Source organism: Aythya ferina, assembly GCF_964211825.1.
Source record: "Aythya ferina genome assembly, chromosome: 3".
Classification (NCBI taxonomy): domain Eukaryota; kingdom Metazoa; phylum Chordata; class Aves; order Anseriformes; family Anatidae; genus Aythya; species Aythya ferina.
Genome location: NC_140298.1, coordinates 62,813,457 through 62,832,691, shown reverse-complemented (window position 1 = coordinate 62,832,691; position 19,235 = coordinate 62,813,457). Strand labels below are relative to the sequence as shown.

At 38.1% G+C, this 19,235-nt stretch overlaps 1 long non-coding RNA gene across 1 annotated transcript; it reads right to left on the bottom strand.

Annotated features, from left to right (window-relative positions):
• Window positions 1–402: 402 nt before the first annotated feature.
• LOC311435060 lies at window positions 403–18,248 on the bottom strand. The gene is made up of 5 exons (XR_014691893.1): window positions 18,175–18,248; window positions 14,474–14,759; window positions 4,509–4,652; window positions 3,648–3,696; window positions 403–885 (listed from the first exon to the last, which is right to left on the bottom strand). It is a non-coding gene; the product is annotated as an uncharacterized lncRNA (long non-coding RNA).
• Between the last annotated feature and the right edge of the window lie 987 nt (window positions 18,249–19,235).

The window sequence follows — 19,235 nt, the reverse complement described above, 5'->3', positions numbered from 1 at the left end:
CTTCCTTACCTCCCCCGACCTGCTACTTTCTCCGTTTTGAATGACTTCAGCCTGAGCTGCGGAGACTTCAAAAGACTTCAAAGACAGCAGATACTGCTGTTGGGGCTGGTGCAGAAAATGCTGGATTCAGCAAAGAATGCAAATATTATGGATTGTGGAGTGTCTTCATTTATTTCAAATGAATAGTGGCTTCCTTTATTTCAAATGAAATAAAATGAATATCCAAAACAAGCAAGAGAGAAAGAGAGAGAGAAAGAGAGAAAGAGAGAAAGAGAGAAAGAGAGAAAGAGAGAAAGAGAGAAAGAGAGAAAGAGAGAAGAGAGGAAGGAAGGAAGGAAGGAAGGAAGGAAGGAAGGAAGGAAGGAAGGAAGGAAGGAAGGAAGGAAGGAAGGAAGGAAGGGAGGGAGGGAGGGAGGGAGGGAGGGAGGGAGGAAAACATGCAAGCAGAGGAAGTGAATATCACATAAGAAAGGAGTAATTAGTGTGCAGCAACCAAGTCAAATTTTCTACTGTATTCAGCATGTGCTGAGGAGACAGGACAATAGTTACAGCTCTCTCTATGTCCACCTCTGCCAAAGTGCATTATATTCCAGTCAGTTCCTTGTTGCCTTGCTCTTCCAGCCTTGCTCTTGTTGCTGCCATAAGCTGTGGAGTGAAGACAGAAAAGCCAGCACAGTATCCTAGAGGTGACCAGAGGGTTCCCAACAAGGGGAAATCAGAAGCAAAGCCATCACGTGCACAAGGAGCTCTTCTGTGCCATTGGTGAGGGGCTAGAAGTGCTTGGGAGTTGAGTCACTGGTAAGGAAACTGTAGGTTCACTAAAAGATTTTCACTCAAAAATGGGGAGGGAACACATTTTATTTCTCAGCTGAATTCATGCCAGACCTTAGGAAAAATATCATGTGAAAGAAGCTAGTAAGCTCTTTGCTTCTTGTTTACCAGTTTAACTGTCCCTTTCTGACTTGCTTCTTATTGTCTGCATTGATCTCAACATCAAGCCCACTACTGTCTGATCATACATCTGCTGTAAAGGTCAGGAACCTGGTTAACAAAACACGTGATTTCTATTATTCATTAGGATTTAATTATGGGATTATAAAAATAATCCTAAAATACTAATGTTTTATTTACATGGATATCTGAAAGTCTAGCAGAACCTCTTGAAAAATTCATCAGGGTTGGATACCATGTGAATTTGATTTCAGACATTATGGTTTTATGCAGAGTATCATAGCTTTTTAACTAGTGCATATCAGCTGTAATGGACAGGAAACACAATTAGTGCATAGGGGCTCCACATCTTTTATTACAGAGGATTCTGGGTTTTCAATTTTGGAATAAAATAATTTTTTAAAAAACACCTTGAAAGGGTTTGAGTAAGAGCCCTCTGAAATGAAAAATGATTTTCTTAGCTAGTTCTGGATGAACTGCTCTGGTAAAAAGAATATTGTTTAATTTTCATTTGAATTAAAGACTTGGAAAGCTGAGTAATACACAGGCTAATGCTGAGCTGAGCTGTGCTTCTGCTCCTCTGAGGACCATAAAATGTATTAAAACAGGAATTATTTTGTACACTGTGCTGTACTTCAACGTTTAATTCTCAGCAGGCTATAAAATCATTTCCAAGCTAATGAAATTACAAAAGAATTTTAATTTCATTTTCAATCCCTTATCATTGTAAATTACTAAAAGAAGATGTTTGGAAGATGACTAGCAATGTTTCTACTCTCTGTCTTCTGACTGGCCAGGGCTTTTTGACTGAATTACCTGAAAAACACTTTTACAGGTAATTCATATGAGACATAGTGCAGAGATCCTGAAATATGCAGCTGACTACATCAGTTTATGCATTAAAAAAAAACAGCATTGTTAGGATTCCAACTAGAAAAAAACATTAATAGGTAAAATAATAATAAAAAATATACAAAATAATAATAAATACTGATACAATAAAAGTTTAAGGTAAAACCTTGTTGTAACAAAAAGACAAAACAAATCATATACTTTGAGTGTCAGAAATAAAATAAAATAAAATAAAATAAAATAAAATAAAATAAAATAAAATAAAATAAAATAAAATAAAATAAAACAAAATAAATAAAAATGTAAAAAAGAATGTCTCTGTCAGTGATATATCAATGCTATTTCAAAGAAAAGCCAGGAAAAATAAATGTTTCCAACAACAAAGCTTTTCCTTGATTTATGATTTGCAAAATATTCAAGGATGTTACTTTTCTCCTGGGACAAAGTCCAGAGCTGTTGTTCAAGCCAAACACTTATTAGAACTGTCAGAGACATTTCTTCCTGAAAGTTATGCTCTGACAAAAGCAGGACTTGTAGAGCTGCAGCAAAAATCACTGTCCCATTGAAAAGTAGATCTAAATATATTTCTTCTTTCATGAAGAAAAGTTGAAGGACTTGATCTGAAAAACATTTTGAATTCCCACACTTTTAAAATGCTTGTTTGTGTGAAAGTTAAAGGCTAAAATATCTGACCTCATGTGAAGCTCCAGTAAATGAAGGGAATCTCCTGAAAGGTGAGGGAATGGAAATTCCAAGAAATATTCTCTACAAAAGTCAATTTCTGTTGGAGAATCAATGAGAGGGCATAATTCGTGTTCCAGTAATATTTTTTAGGAAAAAAAAAAAAAATCTCAAAGTTTCCTGGACAACTGCCTAAACAAAGTGTCCATTATATGATTAAGCACACACTGTTGAAGCTCACCTACTGCACCCAGCATTGAAATCAATACAAAGCACAACAAAACTGTCAGTTCAACTCACAGGGAGCAAAGAAGCAGTAGAAGAAATCAGGCTACATGCAAGGTGGGGTAAAAACCATACATTCACTGAGGGCACAGGGACCCTGAATTTTAGACTAGTTCTGCCTATGTGGGCTAATGCTTCTGTTTCCCCCAAGTTCAGGCAAGCAAGAGACAGGAACAGACCTCTCTCTTGGGAGGGTGGGTTCTTTCACAGCCAGCAAAGTGCACGATAAAGCAGGTGGGAGCAGAACAGCTTGCTCTCCCTCCTCCAGCAAACCTCAGTCAATGGTTGACCTTCTGTGAATAAGCTTCTGAGCCCACCACAGATGGATGGCCACCATAGTGAGCTAAGTTTTTCACGTCCCTTTCACTGTGATCATGTCTGTGATTTAAAGCAATTCATGAGATGCTTCATAAACTGTGGCATAACAACTGAGAAGGAGCACAGTCAGAGGTCAACCACTTCTCTTCACTTGACCAGGCCAGCATAAATTAGACATATTCAACTCTCACAGGTCTCCCATAGCCCAGTAATGATGGTGTGAGATTCCTAAGTTTTAATCCCTACTCCAAATGCAGTTTGTGCGTCTTACCCAATGGGACGTAGGAAGAAAATGTATAGAGATGAGGGCTACGTGAGAACAGAAGCAAAGAGAAACAAAACAATGTGCTCGAGTCTGTAGAGCTGGACACTGTCTGAGCTTGCAGCTGAACTTTCCCACAACCTTGGTCAATGCTTCAAGCCCTGCCTTCTTTAGAAAATGAAGAAACGAAAACAGAGACACAGAAAGGAGGAAGACAAGGGGAAATATAATGGGAATGTGTCTTGTTTGTTCACTTTGGAAATACAGCTGCATTACTCAGTTTTACAGTGATTTATACCTGTTTAGCAGATGCTTCTTCTAAGTTCTCATGGGCTATGTGTGCCAACCTGTTCACCAAAAAAAATTAAAAAAATGAGATAAGCCACGAGTGCTCCTCCAGCTGGGGACATGAGCTGTATTTCATTTCTAGTGTACTACTACAGTAGCCTGTGTTTAACAGATTTCTTTTCTTATTTTATTTAGTTTAGTGCAACTTGTTAGCCTAACATAGTTAAATTTATGAGTCACATTTATTTATGCCTCTGAAACAGCTCCATTGTATATCCGCAATGAACACTAAAAGAGAAGTGATTCCAGAAGGCATCCGTGTCTTTGTGCCAAGTTCCACGTTATATTTATCTCTCAGCTATCACCCAAACACAGGCTCAGTTCATACTAAACACCCTTCCTGCTTCCACAATATTTTCTTTTAATTTCAACCATAAAATACAAATTATAAATTTCCTTTACCTTTCTGTCACCTCCTTACCAATACCTCTTTTCTGCCATTTTCTTCCTTCCTTTATTCATGCCAATACTTATGAAGTTTAAACTGAAGTATCATACCTTCAGGAGTAACTCCCTTTCTTCCCCACCTCTTGCTGAGATCAAATAAGCCAAGTAAGCATAGCACTGACTAAATTAAATGTTAAGTGATACCACTATCTATCATGCAAGAGAGTCCTACTAGTAGCTGTAGGAGGCAACGTCAAGGTGGAAGTGATTCTCAATAACAAAATATATCAATGATGAATAAAATCTTGTTAACATTTACAATTAACTTGCGCGGTTTGACTCTTCCACTTCTATTTAAAGCTCTAACCACTAGGAATATCTCTGATTGGCTCTTCAAGCTATACCAACAGTGTAGTTTTCTTACCCCAAAAAAAGTCTGGTCCTCCACAGAGACATTCAGTGGCTAGTTTGGTTTCATTTGAAATCCACCAGACACCTCAAGGCTCTTTAAAATACAGAGAAATGTATGTTCCCTCAGGAAGATCAATCACATGGGGGGATCTAAAACCTGCCAAAGAAAAATGAAGGGTCTTCACAGGTTCACAATTAATTTGCATTAGCCCAGAAAAGTTGGGGTCTATGCAGCTTTTTGAATGTGTTGCAACTCAGGCATGGGATGCATATGATGACTAAATAGGTAAAGCTTTGTTATTGATCCTTTGGTGATGTGAAAGCTTTGGTGCACACTTTATCCTCTTATCAGTTCCAACGTAAATGAGCATTTGACCTGATTGTCAAAGGTACAGGGCTGCAATAAGAAATACATTAAGAGTGAGAGTCCATGTGTCTGGAAAAGCAGGTGCGATCTAAGTATTAGAATTAGGATTTCAGAAAATGTTTTCTGTACATGCCAAAAGCTAAGTGTCCAGCAATGTGCTGTAGTACAAGTATTTTTATCATCATTTGCATAGGGGTGGCACATATAATCTTATGGTGTTACTTTCTGCAAACCATTCAAAATTCACAAAAATTAAAAAATAAAATAAATAAAATAAAATAAAATAAAATAAAATAAAATAAAATAAAATAAAATAAAATAAAATAAAATAAAATAAATGAAATGAAATGAAAATAAGAAAAATCATCATCATATATATATATCAGAAGTTGAACAAAGAAGGCAGTGACAAACCTCCAAACTATTGCTAACAAACCCTGCCCCACCAGAGTTAGCAGAAATAGTTTTCAGCAAATCACCCTTATAGACAGCATGAGACCTGAATATAAAGTAACCTTTGTGGGGTTTTATAGCCACATGGCTACACCTTCCTTCCATAACTCGGGGTTCATGGAAAACCATACTGTTGTGGGACTGAAGGAAGGAAGCAAGGATGTCTCTTTCCCCTCAATAAATCCATGCCTAGTCACCCTGTAGACACACCTGTTTTATGGGGATATATCCAGGTCCTCAAGCACAACCCTCCCTGAGTTTTGTTTGTCTCCAGATATTCATCTGGGCTCTCACAGCTGGATCTTCTATCTGAAGGCAACAACCACTGAATTTTCCAGTCTACATTTACACATGACTTTAATGACCCTCTGCTCAGGACAGAATTTAGAGATTTATAATATGAATTTTCTTATTTTTTCTTGCTTTCATAGGGAGAGAAAGAGCTGACATTTCTACAGTTATAAACATGAGAATCATCACTCTTTTTAAAATATGCTGTTTGCATCTCAGATCTGAAGTTTCAAGTTTTCTGTGCTCTCAGGTAGACATTAGGAATGGTTAATATTCAGTTCATATTTTTACGCTCTTGGTAAAACTCATAAATTTTAAGTTGGAAAGAAGCCATCAAGATTATCTTCTTTCTCTTTCAACAGAACATAGCCACATAAACCTCTCAGTTATTTCTGTGGAAAAAAAAAAAAAAAAAAGTTTCTGTTTGAACTATGTCATATGTTTCAGAGGGACAGTTAATCCTAAAACAGAGTCCACATAATGGAGGACAACCACGTTCTTAGATAAGCTATTCCAATGTTTAAATACCTTCCATGTTAAAAATGTGTTCTGTGCTTCAAATCTAAATTTGTCTTGCCTCAGCTTCCAACTGCTGAATCTCATTATGCTTTTTTTTTTTTTTTTTTTTTTTTTGCTTTTTTTTTTTTTTCCTGTTAGATTAAAGAGCTGGCTACGAGAAATCTGTTTCTCACATAGGTACACACAGGCTATGATCAAACTATCCCTTAGCGTTCTCTTCAACAAACTAAGTAGATGAAGCTTCTTAAGTTTCGCAGTATGAAATATGTTTTCCAAACCACAGACCTTTCATTTATCTTTTTTTGAACATTGCTCACTTTTACAGAATGCTTTTTGAACTGCAACACCAGAAATAGTCATGTGTTTTTTTTTTTTTTTCAGTTATGGTCTCATTAGCAGTATACAAAAGAAAAAAGAACCTTCATATTCTTAACTGATACTCCTGTGCTTGTAGAGCCAAGGCACAAGCACACTGAGAGCAAAGGTGCAAAAGCTTATATTCATGGTCTCAAGACACTTGCCAGTGTCTCTGTATTCCTGGATACAGTCTCATTTTGGAATACCGACCTAAATTGTTTTTAAGTGTATGACCATGAACAATTAGAGTTATAGTTCATTAAGAGTTTTCATTTCAGGTGACTATTAGCCAAAAATACATCTTCCATAAAATCTACTTTTTTTTTTTCCTATAATATATACATACATATATTGTTGTTGTTGTTAGGAAATTTAAATGAGTACTTGCTTCAGTATAATTTACAAGGTTTTATTTCATGTCAAAATCATGAAGTCATATCATCTTTAGAATGCACTCCCCTCTAGGAATGCCCCAATTCTATGCCCCAATTGTATGAGGCAGGCTTATGAGGGATTGCACCCTGCCATAATGAAGTATCTACCATACTGTCCAATTGCAGCTGAATGCCTCATTACTAGAATTCCTTGTTTTCTGATGGGGTTTTTGGTGTTTTATTTTGGTTTGGTTTGGTGTTTTTTTTGGGGGGGGCAGGGGGAGGTCAACTCTCAGCTAACATCTTTTTAATCCTCATTATTTTTATTGTGGATTGGGACTAGCTGGTCTTGTTCATGGAAACGTTGTACTAAGGTACCTTTCAGAAGTCAAATATTACACGTTTGTTTGACAGGATCTGTTTTCTACAAAACTTATCCTGATTGGCACTTATTATATGACTATTCTTTAACTCATGACAGAACACATGCCATACTTGCTTTACAAAGAATTTGTCAGTATTACAGATGAAAAATTTACAAATTACAGAGGAACAATACACTATTTCTCTGTTCATCCTATCAAAATCTCTACACACCTTCTAAGACTTCCACAGTATTACAGGATATGCTAAGAAACAAAATCAGTGGTTATGGAAGCTCCATGACCAATTTTGTCACAGAAGAGAGGTTCTCCTATTTGAAATTATTGGTCATGTTGATTAAAATTATTTTAAATTTAGTAATTATTTGGTCCTTACAACCTTTCACTTAAGCATCTCGTTTAGCAAGAGCTGAAATTCAGAAGAAAAAGACAGAGGCTAGAATGCTTAGATGCTAGTATGAACCTAAACACAGACTATTAATCTCAGCAAGAGGCCTATCCTTTTATGAAACATTTCTAAAGTTGCTTGTGGATAGCTGAGTAAATGGGACAGAACTGTATCAGAAGGTGGTGAATAATTGTGCTGTTAGATGATCTTCCTAGTGCTGAACTGCTTCTGATGATCCACATTTAGGCATAGACAACTCTTCTGAATATGTACGAGAAGTAGGGACAGGAGACCACCTGCTTTGTGTATAAAATACAAAGATGAGCTGCTAGAATAGTGTACCATCCCAAAAGATAATGTTTGTGTTTTATCCATGCAGCCTTCTCCTCTTATTGCTTCTGCTCCTGCTGAGGAAAGGGTCAGCTACTACAGTGAGGCAGAAAGAGCTTTTAGCCTCTCTCTCTTCACCCACCTAATAGTCTACTCCCAGTGGACTAATTTTACAATATATATCCAGTCCTCACAGTCCTCCTTTTGCTCTCTTGTCTGGGAAGCTTTGAACATCTAATGAAACAAAATTTCTGATAAATCTGCTAAACATCTTTACTTTTTTGCTTATTTTTTATTTTCTCCAAAAGAGTTTGCAAAGAAAGATTAAAAAAAAATAATAAAAAAAAATCACTCATTCTTCAAATTAAAATTAAAAAAGAGGTTTAGACATGTTTTTTTCTTTGGCTCCTTTAACATTTCAGACAGAAATTCTGTTCTATCTTTACAATGGCAAAAGGAAAATGTAGGTCATACTAACTAGGTCCTTATCTAAAAAGAAGGGACAAAGTCTCTTTGCAAGCCAAAGATGAAAGAAAAAAAAAAAAAAAAAAAGGCAAAAAGTACCATCTCCCCAAGCAAAACTGCAACTGTCGGGATGTTAAGACCACACACAAGCTTGAGAGTTGACTGCTGGCATGGTAATGATCTTTCCAAAAGTTTATGTTTTTGCCAATTATACCCTTCACTGATAAACTTAGTTTTACCCTCTTGAATTTGCTCAGCCGCACCTTCATTTGCACTTGTCAATGAGGGAAACAGCAGCAAGCAGAAGGGAAACATTTGTGTCACCCACTTCAGAGTTGAGCTCAGGCTCATTTTTATTCTCTCTTACATACTTACACGCACTTGACTTGGAGAGGTCCCACAATAAACTCAGTGAGAATCCTCATGTGAGAGTCTTCTAGAGGTACCCTCTTTCCAAATCACAGATCATCTGCTTGTTTGTGGGTGTATCTGAAGCAGCATTAAAAAATAAAATTAAATTAAATTAAAAAAAAAAAAAGCTCAAAGACTATTACTGAAGTCATGGAATACCAAGAGAGGCATTTCAATTTTGTCAGAATATACAACAACAAATACCCATCAATATGAGAAGGATTTTTAGTGACCCATATCCAGTTCTGATAGCCAGATCAGTACTCTCATTTCAGAAAAGCTAGAAAATATCTTAAACAGAAAGCAAAGGGCAAGGTACTTAGTAAATGTTCAGCACAGTGCGTGGTAATTGACTCAGTCATGCAGTTCCCATTACTGTTAATAGGAATCAGATGGCTAAATCCCTGGGCTAAAAATGTACTTTTAAATAGATATCTGCATGAGTGCCAAGCACAAAGCATCAAGGTAGTGTAAACTACCAGTGAGGAAGATATGAACACTGAAGACATTTAGTGAAGACGTCAAGAGAATTTATGGAAGGACTTACAAAACTGGGGCAAAATTGTACTGTGAGATCATTTATTTGAAGCAGTTTTCATACAAATTGGACAAGATTTTAAAGGACAATGTATGTACTGGCTGAGAACACAAGTCCTCAAAGGCATGGGAACAGCTATGTGTCTCCTGAAGACATGAAGAGAACAGGAACAAGCTATAACATGGCCACACAGAAGTACATGACCTTGAATTCATGCCTCCACAAACTCCACAAACACGATAGCAGGACTAAAAATTGCATGGCTCTAGCAAGAGTTTATAACTGATTTTCTTGCCTGGCTTACTGGATAAAACTCCTTTAGAAGACAGGTATCAGTATGAGAACTACTCCCTGCCCAGGCATATTGCAAATATACATGTATATTGCAACATAAGCATTTTTCAATTCTTCAGAATGAAAAAATGACATTCAAAGCAAACAGCTGAAATCAGTAGAATTTTTGAAACTCAAGCTAATATTTTAATAACATTATTTCTTTTAGATAAAGATAGATAAAGAAAAATAAAGATAAAAATTATAAAGATAGAAACAGGGAGAGACAGACAGAGATGGAGGAAAGAGAGATGGAGACAGAGGTATAGATCAAGACAGAGATGATACAGATGAGAGAGAGAGAAAGAATGAGAGAGAGATGACAGAGGGAGATGATAGAGATAGCATTCATGAACTGGGAGTAAGCCCTGTTGGAACTAGTGACAGTAAATCTACAGCCTGGAGTTGTATTAATGTAGCTGATTAGTTGTTACAAACAATTGTTGATAAGACTATGTTGTATTAATATTGATAGAATAATTAAGCTCAGGATGACAAAGGTATTTACATTACCGAACAACATCAAACAGTGAAACGAGGCTCAGGGTTTGAAGAATAAGGACCTCAGTCTATTCAGTTGCAACAATGAAGTGAGAAATCAGTGCCAGTCTGGACATTTATTGACCACGATACACAAAGGGCAAAGAATCAAAACAAAATAAAGAGTCCTCTGAACCTAAAATAGAATTTCTACACGAAGCAAAAAAAAAAAAAAAAAAAAAATCAAACTGTATCAAAGCCCTTCTTTCAGAGACAGGATTTTGGATACACTCTCTGATTCTCTCAAGTAATCTTTCTTCGTCAGGATGAAAGAGTTAGTTCTGTTGTTCAGGTATGATCTATAAATGATGGTTTCTTTCCATGCTTTGACAAAACAGGCAGAAACAGCTACAAAGGAAATATATATATATATATATATATATATATAAGGTGGGGGAAATACAGCTTTTATTGATGTTCTAAGGTTCCATGGCAGTTGTCTAGTTACAAACAGACCATTCTGGTCTGATGAAAGATTATCATGATACTCTCACCCTGAACTTTGTCTTGTTGATATCATCCAAGTAGGCTGATCAGGTGTCATGGTTTTGGCTGAGATAGAGTTAATCTTATTTTTAGAGGCTCACACAATGCCACGTTTTGGATTTTTGATTGAAATAGTGGCAATAACACAGGGATGTTTTAGTTGTTGCAGAACAGTGCTTAAATAGAGACAAGGACATTTCTGCTTCTCGTGCTGCTCTGCCAGCAAGGAGGCTGGGGGTGCACCAAGAGTTGGGAGGGGACACAGGCCAGGGCTGCTGACCCACACTGACCAAAGAGATAGTCATCTATCTCATCACCATCTGGTGTCATACTCAGCAATAAACCTGGGGTAAAAGAAGGAGGGAGGGGGGAACATTTGGAGTGATGGTATTTGTCTTCCAAAGGAACACCTGCCCACCAGTGGGAAGTAGCAGATGAATTCTTTGTTTTGCTTTGCTTTTGCATGGGGCTTTTGGTTTATCTAGAAAACTGTCTTTATCTCAACCCATGAGCTCTCACACTTTCACCTCTTCAATTCTCACCCCCATCCCATCTGGGGAGAGTGAGCAAGCTGCCTGCTGGGGTTAAACCACAACAGTCCTTTTGAAATGGGGTCCATGGGGCCCAAAAGGTTTGGGATGATGACAGATATGATTGCAGTGTGGAGTGTGCTAGACCAAGTTTATAAATGTTATAGCTGTTTAGCTGCTAATTGGCAGGTTCATGGGCTTGCCATGGGGCATGCTTGCCTTACTGTATGATAGAGTCCAGTTCTTGTTATCAGCTCTTTTTACTTCTGCTGTTTGCTCTACTGTTTATCATCTTGCTTTGCTGTGTCTGGGGACACTTTGATAACAGCTATGGCCATCTGCCTGGGCTGGCCGATGACAAGGGCATTGCTGCTTTTCCTGTGCTGTTCTAGAGGGCAGGCTGGAACCCCAGACTGAACTCAAATCTTAGGATGTCCTGTGGATGAGTCCAGCTGGGAGCATGTAACACCCCAATGTGCTTCTGGCCACTGAGAAGTCCACTTCAGAACAAGTGTATTTCAAAGTATCTGTGGCCATGGAGAATTCCATGCCACTGCAGGTGTCTGAAGGGACCTCTAACAGTGCTGTGGCCAATGGAAAAGGCCACTCCACATCAGCTACACCTCAAAGCGACTGTGGTCAATGGAACAGCCCATAATGGAGCAGAGGTGAGGGGAATTCATTGCAATGTTAAACCCTATGGCCTGGTCCAAAAGGACCAGGTGTGGTGATTGTTCTGGACATATCTTTAAACTGTTGTTTCTCCTTATTTGGTTGCATGTTAGAGGAAATAGTACGACAGGAACCCCTCACTGCTAGCCAGGCCAGGGACAAGGGGAGGAATTTATTTCAGTGTTAAACCTTGTAACCTGGTCTGAAGGGACAAAGGGTGGAGATTGTGATGGATATACCTTTACATTGTTGTAACCCATGATATGAGTTTCTTGTTACAGGAATTTCTCTTTTTTTCACTTTTACCTTTCTGGTTCTCTTTCCCATCCCACCTGGGGAGAGTGAGCGAATGGTTGTATGGGGCTGAGCTACCTACTAGGGCTAAATCACAACAGGTTACTCACTTCATTTAGCCAAACTCATCCAGGCCATTTTGTCTTCCTTTGGGTTGCCATGAAAATGCATGGAGGAAGGGATATTTGTCCTACTTAGGCCAATCAGTGTTAGCATTGGACAGAGCCTGTTCTGGTGCTGTAGCACTTTCAGCTCCCACTCTGAACCTCCTCTTCAAATCCCCCTATGCGCGTGGGCTCATGCTCAGTCAGAAAAGGATGCCACAGCTCTGGTGACGAGAACAAACACTTATGCATGTGTGAACACTAATGCTGCTTTCACAGTAGTAAATGGGCTGACGATAAATGGTGTGACATGATGCAAGCCTCTATTTCTTTCCCCTCAAATAAGGTGACCCCCTCTGTACTGCCTGTTAGGGACAGTCCCAGGCCTGTTTTATCCCTCCAACTATGTCCAGAAATTATCTGGGAGAGCGCTAACCAACTCTGGCCAGAAACACTAGCAATAAAACTGTTGACGATGTGCAAACAACACCTGATGCTGTCCTTGCCCTCATTCAGTTTATTAGCATAGGCAAAACTAAAGATATCAATTCAGGGATCTGATCTGGGGAGCTGTAGACTAGGTGCCATGTGTTGGCTGCAAACCAGAGACTGAGAGCTGTGAGACTGTGAGGCAGTCCTCCAGACACTTTCTGTTACCTGCCCTTAAGATACTTTCATCACCCCTGACAGAGACTGTAAACAAAGGTTTTGAAATTACATTGAACTCACTACTACTGCACTAAGCTGTCTGTATAGTTCAGCTGTACCTACCTCTGAGATCAGATATTCGAATATCTGCATGATCAATATCCATAAAGAACTTCAATGTGGTGAAACTAAGCAATTCTTTTCAGTGCAGATGTTTGGCTTATCCTTTTCAAGGTGACATCAGCTCAGCACTGAGTGAGAGAGAATATTTCTACATTTACTCCCTTTTCTGGCTCTACTAACCTTGCATTAATTTCAGCATTGTGGTCCAGAATCTAGTTGAATCAGCCCAATACACCAGCCCAGACCCTACTCTGGAGGTCAGAGCACTCTAAAGTGTAGGATGTGCAGTTTTAAAGCCCCAGGCCCTCAAACCCTGTTGTTGCAGTTGCTAGACAGGTGCTATAACCACTGGGCACTGTACAGGAGGCAAACAGCTCTAGTTGCTTTTCCAAGGACAGAAAAGGAGCTAGAAAACCAACTACACAAGAATGTGTTAGTACCACAACACAGGAGGATGCTTTTGTCTGCTAATCCCAGTTTTACAGAAATGCCTAATTCTGGGCTATGAGTACATTTATGAGAAAGGTAGGATTTAAGACACATTCCTAAATATTTGCTTATGGGTAGCTTTGGTTTTCTCCCAGTCACTCTTTCTCCCTTCTTTGCAAAGGGCCATGGATGCTTACTTGGGCTTCATGTACTCCACTCCTAAAATTGCAAGATTTACTAACCCTGCAAGGCCCATGCCCATCTGTGCATCTGGGTCTGAGTGTCCTTGCTTCCAGTTCCCTCTCTACTGAACAGCAAAAGCCATTTAACAGGCCAGTGAGCTTGGTCCTTTCAAGTCAGTCGGAAATGAGTTGCCCTCAGAAACCGTTCTTCCCTTTTGTCCTCTCATCAGGATTTTGCAGTTATCCTTTTTCATTCCTAACTGTGGCTATTTAGAACTTGAGTCTTTTGTACTGATATGTCACTGCCACAGAAGTGGGCAGATTTGATTATCTTTCTGATCCTTGTGAGTAATCTCATTTCAAACTTTGACCTCCCACAGGCACCTGCTCCTTTTGACATCAAAGCCAGCTCTTTATCATGGAAGTAGCTTAGCCTTATGGCAAAATTATCGATTGCAGATGACTTATATGCTTTTCCTGCTGTGCTCTATCAAAAGCTGATCCTCTCTTTTGTTGCTTCTTTTGAAAATTAGGTTGAATTTGTTACTGTCTCAAGTAGCTGACTCTATGCTGGCTCATAACTTCTCAGGAATTGTCTCCATCTCTCTTTCTGCATCCATACTTCCCTTCTTTACCCTCTGCACCTTTATTATTTCACAGTGCCTCAAAGGCAGGCTGACATATCACCCAGAGTCCCTGGTTTTTCAAGCAAACTTGGTGGTAGAATGTAATTTCTCCCAGTTGTAAATCTCTGTGCTTACCTTGCAGGTTCCTGGGCTCAGCAGAACTGCTTTCCACAGTGAGTTCTAGAAAACAACCCTCCTGTTGGAGAAGAGGCAAGCTCTCCCTCTAAACATGGACATGCCAGTGACTTTACATTCTTCCTCAGTCTTTTCTATTTCCATCGTAGGCATTTCAGAGCAGGGAGTGTCCCACAGCCGGTGTGAGCAGTTATCCAGTTCTGGCAATACTTGCAGTGGGCAGTTTATGTTTGATTATATTTGGATTGCCCTATATGTAAATATCTTCTAAGAGTTTCACGAATATCTGAAATGAGAATTTATCATGATTGACATATTACCATTTTTTTTTAATAATAGGTCTAATTCATCTGGCTGTGATCAGTTCTCTTTCCCAGTAGAATTTTCTTCTACTTTGGCAAGAATCCAATTTTTTCTGGGACTAATGATGCATTGAATGAATGTATCTGTTTACCAGCACCAACCTCTTCTATCAAATAAAATTACTTTTGCTACTTTCGTGTACTCAACAATTTTCTTAGACCTTTCCTAAAAGAGTAATGACAAGTTTGATACTGTAAGCCAAAAAAATTAAATAACTACCTTATGTTCTAGCTTCAAGATCATATTTTAAGTAGTCTATCCTTCTAGTTTTAAGCAATTGCTCTTGACAGCCTTTCGCCTTCGGTGCTTTATTCCATTCAATTTCACTTACAGCGTTCTGCTTTCTCCCAAGGTATTAGGGAGTAAGTGACCATTGAGCATAAGACTCTTCAAAACAACGTTGAATGGTTGAATTGCAGAAAGAAAAGGAAAAAAAAAGGAAAAAAAAAAAAAAAAAAAAAAAAAAAAAAAACAGAGAAAAGAAGCTTGGGAACATTTTCTACCCCCATTAAATAAAAGGGCACAAAAGTGGGGTTTCCCCAGAATAGGGGAAATAGTTACTCAAACCTATGTCTAGATTAGAATTTGCCTATAGCTGAAAGATTGGCATGGCTTTGTAGTGCCTGGCTGATGGCATCACACAGTGCCTGGCAATGATGTCACTGACATGAGATATTGGCACATGATATTTCAGTCTATACATCTGGAAACTCAGATGTATAAGTACTGCCTGTTGAGCAGATGTCACCTGTTGAGAGCGATACTGCACACCATGGCACTAGACCCTATCTATGTCCAGGAATGGATGCTTAATTTAGTGTCTCTACATTCATCTGCATTATCAGAATGTGGAATTTTCTATTACTGCTTTGACTCATATTTTGGTAAAAACACTGATGATGTAACATCAATACAGTTCTGAAGCCAGATGTTCTATGGCTAAACAAGAATAGATCCTAGCTGAAAATTTGTCCTAAAGGGCTTTACTGTAGTAACACAGAAAATCTTATTCTTAAAGCCTATACCCAAAATAAAATAGCATTATAACTGTGAATGGAATCCTTCTTACAATTTCAAATACTATAAACTGCAAGTAGATATCCCTTCAGAAAGTTAATAAGAATCTCATTCTTTGGAGAAATAATAGATATATTGAAGGATCTTTTGGCTAACAGTGGTATCTATGAGAAATAAAGACATATAAAATTAAAAATTATGTGTATTTATAGAAGGAAGATGAAAAGGACAAACACACATGAGCACATTACAGTGAATCTTTCCTCCCTGCTCTTAATGTGTCAGCTGTCTTCACTGTACAAAAGTTCCTTCAGAGCAGAGGCTGTATCTACATACATTATCTACATACATTATAGCACTTTGCACAATCTGTCCCCAATTTGATGAATAGGTCTTTAGGTCTTTACTACACTACAAATGTATTAAGCTGAATAGTACTGATAAAAAACAGTGCTTTCTTATTAGTTACACCAATCCCAAAACATGGAAATTTTGCGAGACTTCTGATTTCAAGCTGGATATTGAGACTAGATTCGGCGTGTAGATTATATATTAAATTTCGTGATTCAATTTTAATCTTGTTTTTTCAGCTCAGGTTGTTTGATTTTTCTTCTCTATTATTACTAGCATAAATAATCCAGGCACTATACACAACCATCCCATTTGTATCAGTTTGCAAGGGTTTTACTATAACCAAGTTCAGATATTTAACATGACATACCTAATTTGAGACCATTAAAATTCTGGGTTAAATCCAAAAATGATTTGTTGGAGGTAAAAATTAGGCTCTTTATACATAATTGCACCCTCAGGAATAAAACAAAGTATAATAAGGTGATAATGTGTAAGTTAGACTACAATACGTACTCACCTTTCAGCTTCAAATCAAAGCTCACTGAAATTAAAGGAAATTTTCTTAAATCCACTGGCATTTGTATTCAGCATCAACATAAAATAGTTTCTACATTATTTTGATGAAATTAATTGTATCTCTGGAAAATAAATGTTCATAAATCATTAAAAATTGGCCTACAAAGGGACACATTGTTAAACCTGACAGCTGATGTGACATGCTTTTTCACTTACTCCCTCCAAATTAGGAGTTTGGTGTAACAATGAGATTGCTAAAGCTGCTGTTTTATGATGGGGATCAGTCAGGTGCTTGATGATTTTGGGTGCAGATATCAGAGAATCACAGAATGGTTGAGGTTGGAAGGGACCTCCAGAGACCATCTAGTCCAGATAAATCCATTTAATATGTGTCCCATCTTCCTCCAGAATTCTTTCCTCTGGCCAATTGTACCTTAAGATATCAGCTCACACTCCAGTCCTCCCCATGACATAAAAATCCAGGCATAAACTGATGAAGTCTAAAATTCCCATCTTTGAAAGTACCTGTTGACAGATCCCTAGCACTCTCGATATTAGCATGCATTATTAGCAGTCATTAGCAGCACCATCATGTCACCACTTCCAGAAGAGTGGCCTGTTCAGTATATGCTGAGATCACACCAGTATCTGTACTTTGTTGGTAACCATGCTTTTTCACAAAATCCACAAGATACGGATAGTTTTAGCAAAAAGCTGAATGTTTCCAGGCTAAAAGACACTTTTAATGGAACCTGAGCTGTGGAGTCTGGTCTCCCTTCTCCAGAACTGTGATTTGGAGAAAGGAAAATTGAAGTGTCCTGACTATACTGTCCCACTTACCTCCCAGGTTCACAGAATAATCTCAAACTGCCAAGATCTGCCAAGAGCACCAGTGGCAGCAGCAGGAGGAAATTATTTTGCAATTCTCTGAATGCAAAGAGGTTGAATGGCAATGTAGAGTAAGACCTCTGATACAAAATGTGCTCTCGTGACATACACCTCTCATGAGGCAGATCAAGCTGTTTGCTATAGGCACAGAGGATTATCAGAGAGCTCTGATGTGACGCTATGTTTCTATCATTAAAGCCCTCACCACTTGATCCAAGAACTACTAGGTGCTCTGTGGTACAACTGAAAGAGAAACAGTAGGTACAAAAGAAATTCCTGTGTCTGAGTGCAAAACCAAGTGGGAGCCAAGAGCCAGATTATGTTCACAGATGTTTCCCTCAAGACAAAGCAGTTCTCAGTTCCCAGTCTTGCAGAATGCCATTTGACATCTCCTCTCACCAAGCCCTTTGTCCCTGAGCAACAGATTGCTGATCCCGGCCTTTGTATTTTCTTCACTGCACAGTGGGTCACAATTCATGCTGCAGGGACATTAAAGCTAAGAGTGATCAGAAAGCCAGAAGTAGGACAGTCCATGTCATATGGATCTCAGTGATTTGGCCTACCTGGTTGCTGGAGCCAGTATCTCTGTTGTGGGCTGTATGGCCAATGCTGACTCTATTGCATAAGGGTAGCCATGTTGTACTCATTTGCTCTTTTCCAACAATGTGTGAACACAGCTGACAATAAAGCAAAAAAAAATACTTTCTTAGATTTTATATAGTTCAGTCAAATAGCAACTAATCAAATCCATTCTGCTCAATAGAAAAAAAGGTTTCAAAGTAATGTTACAGAAGAATTAAGGAATTTAAGTAATGTATGTTTGTATCTGTTCTCTATGTTTGTCATGTAGATATTAAAAATAAATAAATAAATAAAAATGAATTAAACCAGGTCTAATTCTTTTATCCTATTCCTTCTGGCTTGATTTTTCTCATGAGAGCTTCCCCTTTTGGAAATGTAACAATGACTGTCCCTAGGAAATCCACTCTTTTTTGAACTTAAGTTCAAAAACTCTGTGGTTTAAACATTCTCTTGAAGACAAATAGCTGTATCATTATGGCATTTCCTACATATCTTTGAAAACTCTAATGAATGTTTAAATAAAATAAAAGAGTTATTTTAGCATTTATTTCATCTAAGTGCCTTGGGAGTGGAAATTTGTGACTTCCATTTTATCATTCAACCTTCTCCTTAATTCTGTTCACATGTTTGTCAGAAGCATTGAGCCTCCTGTTATTTGCATAAAAAGCTGTCTTTTTACAAAATTATGCCCTAATAGAATAGAATTGCCAATCCTTTTGTGCCCATATAAAATTAAATCTGACCCTTTCTCTCACTCCTCACACTGAAAACACATGTTTATCCCAATCTAACCACTTTGTCTGAAGGACAGTATAGCCCTCTGAGATTCAGTCTCCTACAGATGTTTTCCTTCTTTCCAAGTCAGTGTATCACAGGCTGCAGAACTTGCACTTCTACCAGAGAATGACCAGGAAGATTATGTTGAAAAACATGATTTTAATTTCTGCTTTCATAATACTAGATATACTTTGGACAATTATTTTTGGAAGAGTGCATGCGTGTGTATATACAAGTGTAAGGGTTTTTGTTTGTTTGTTTGTTT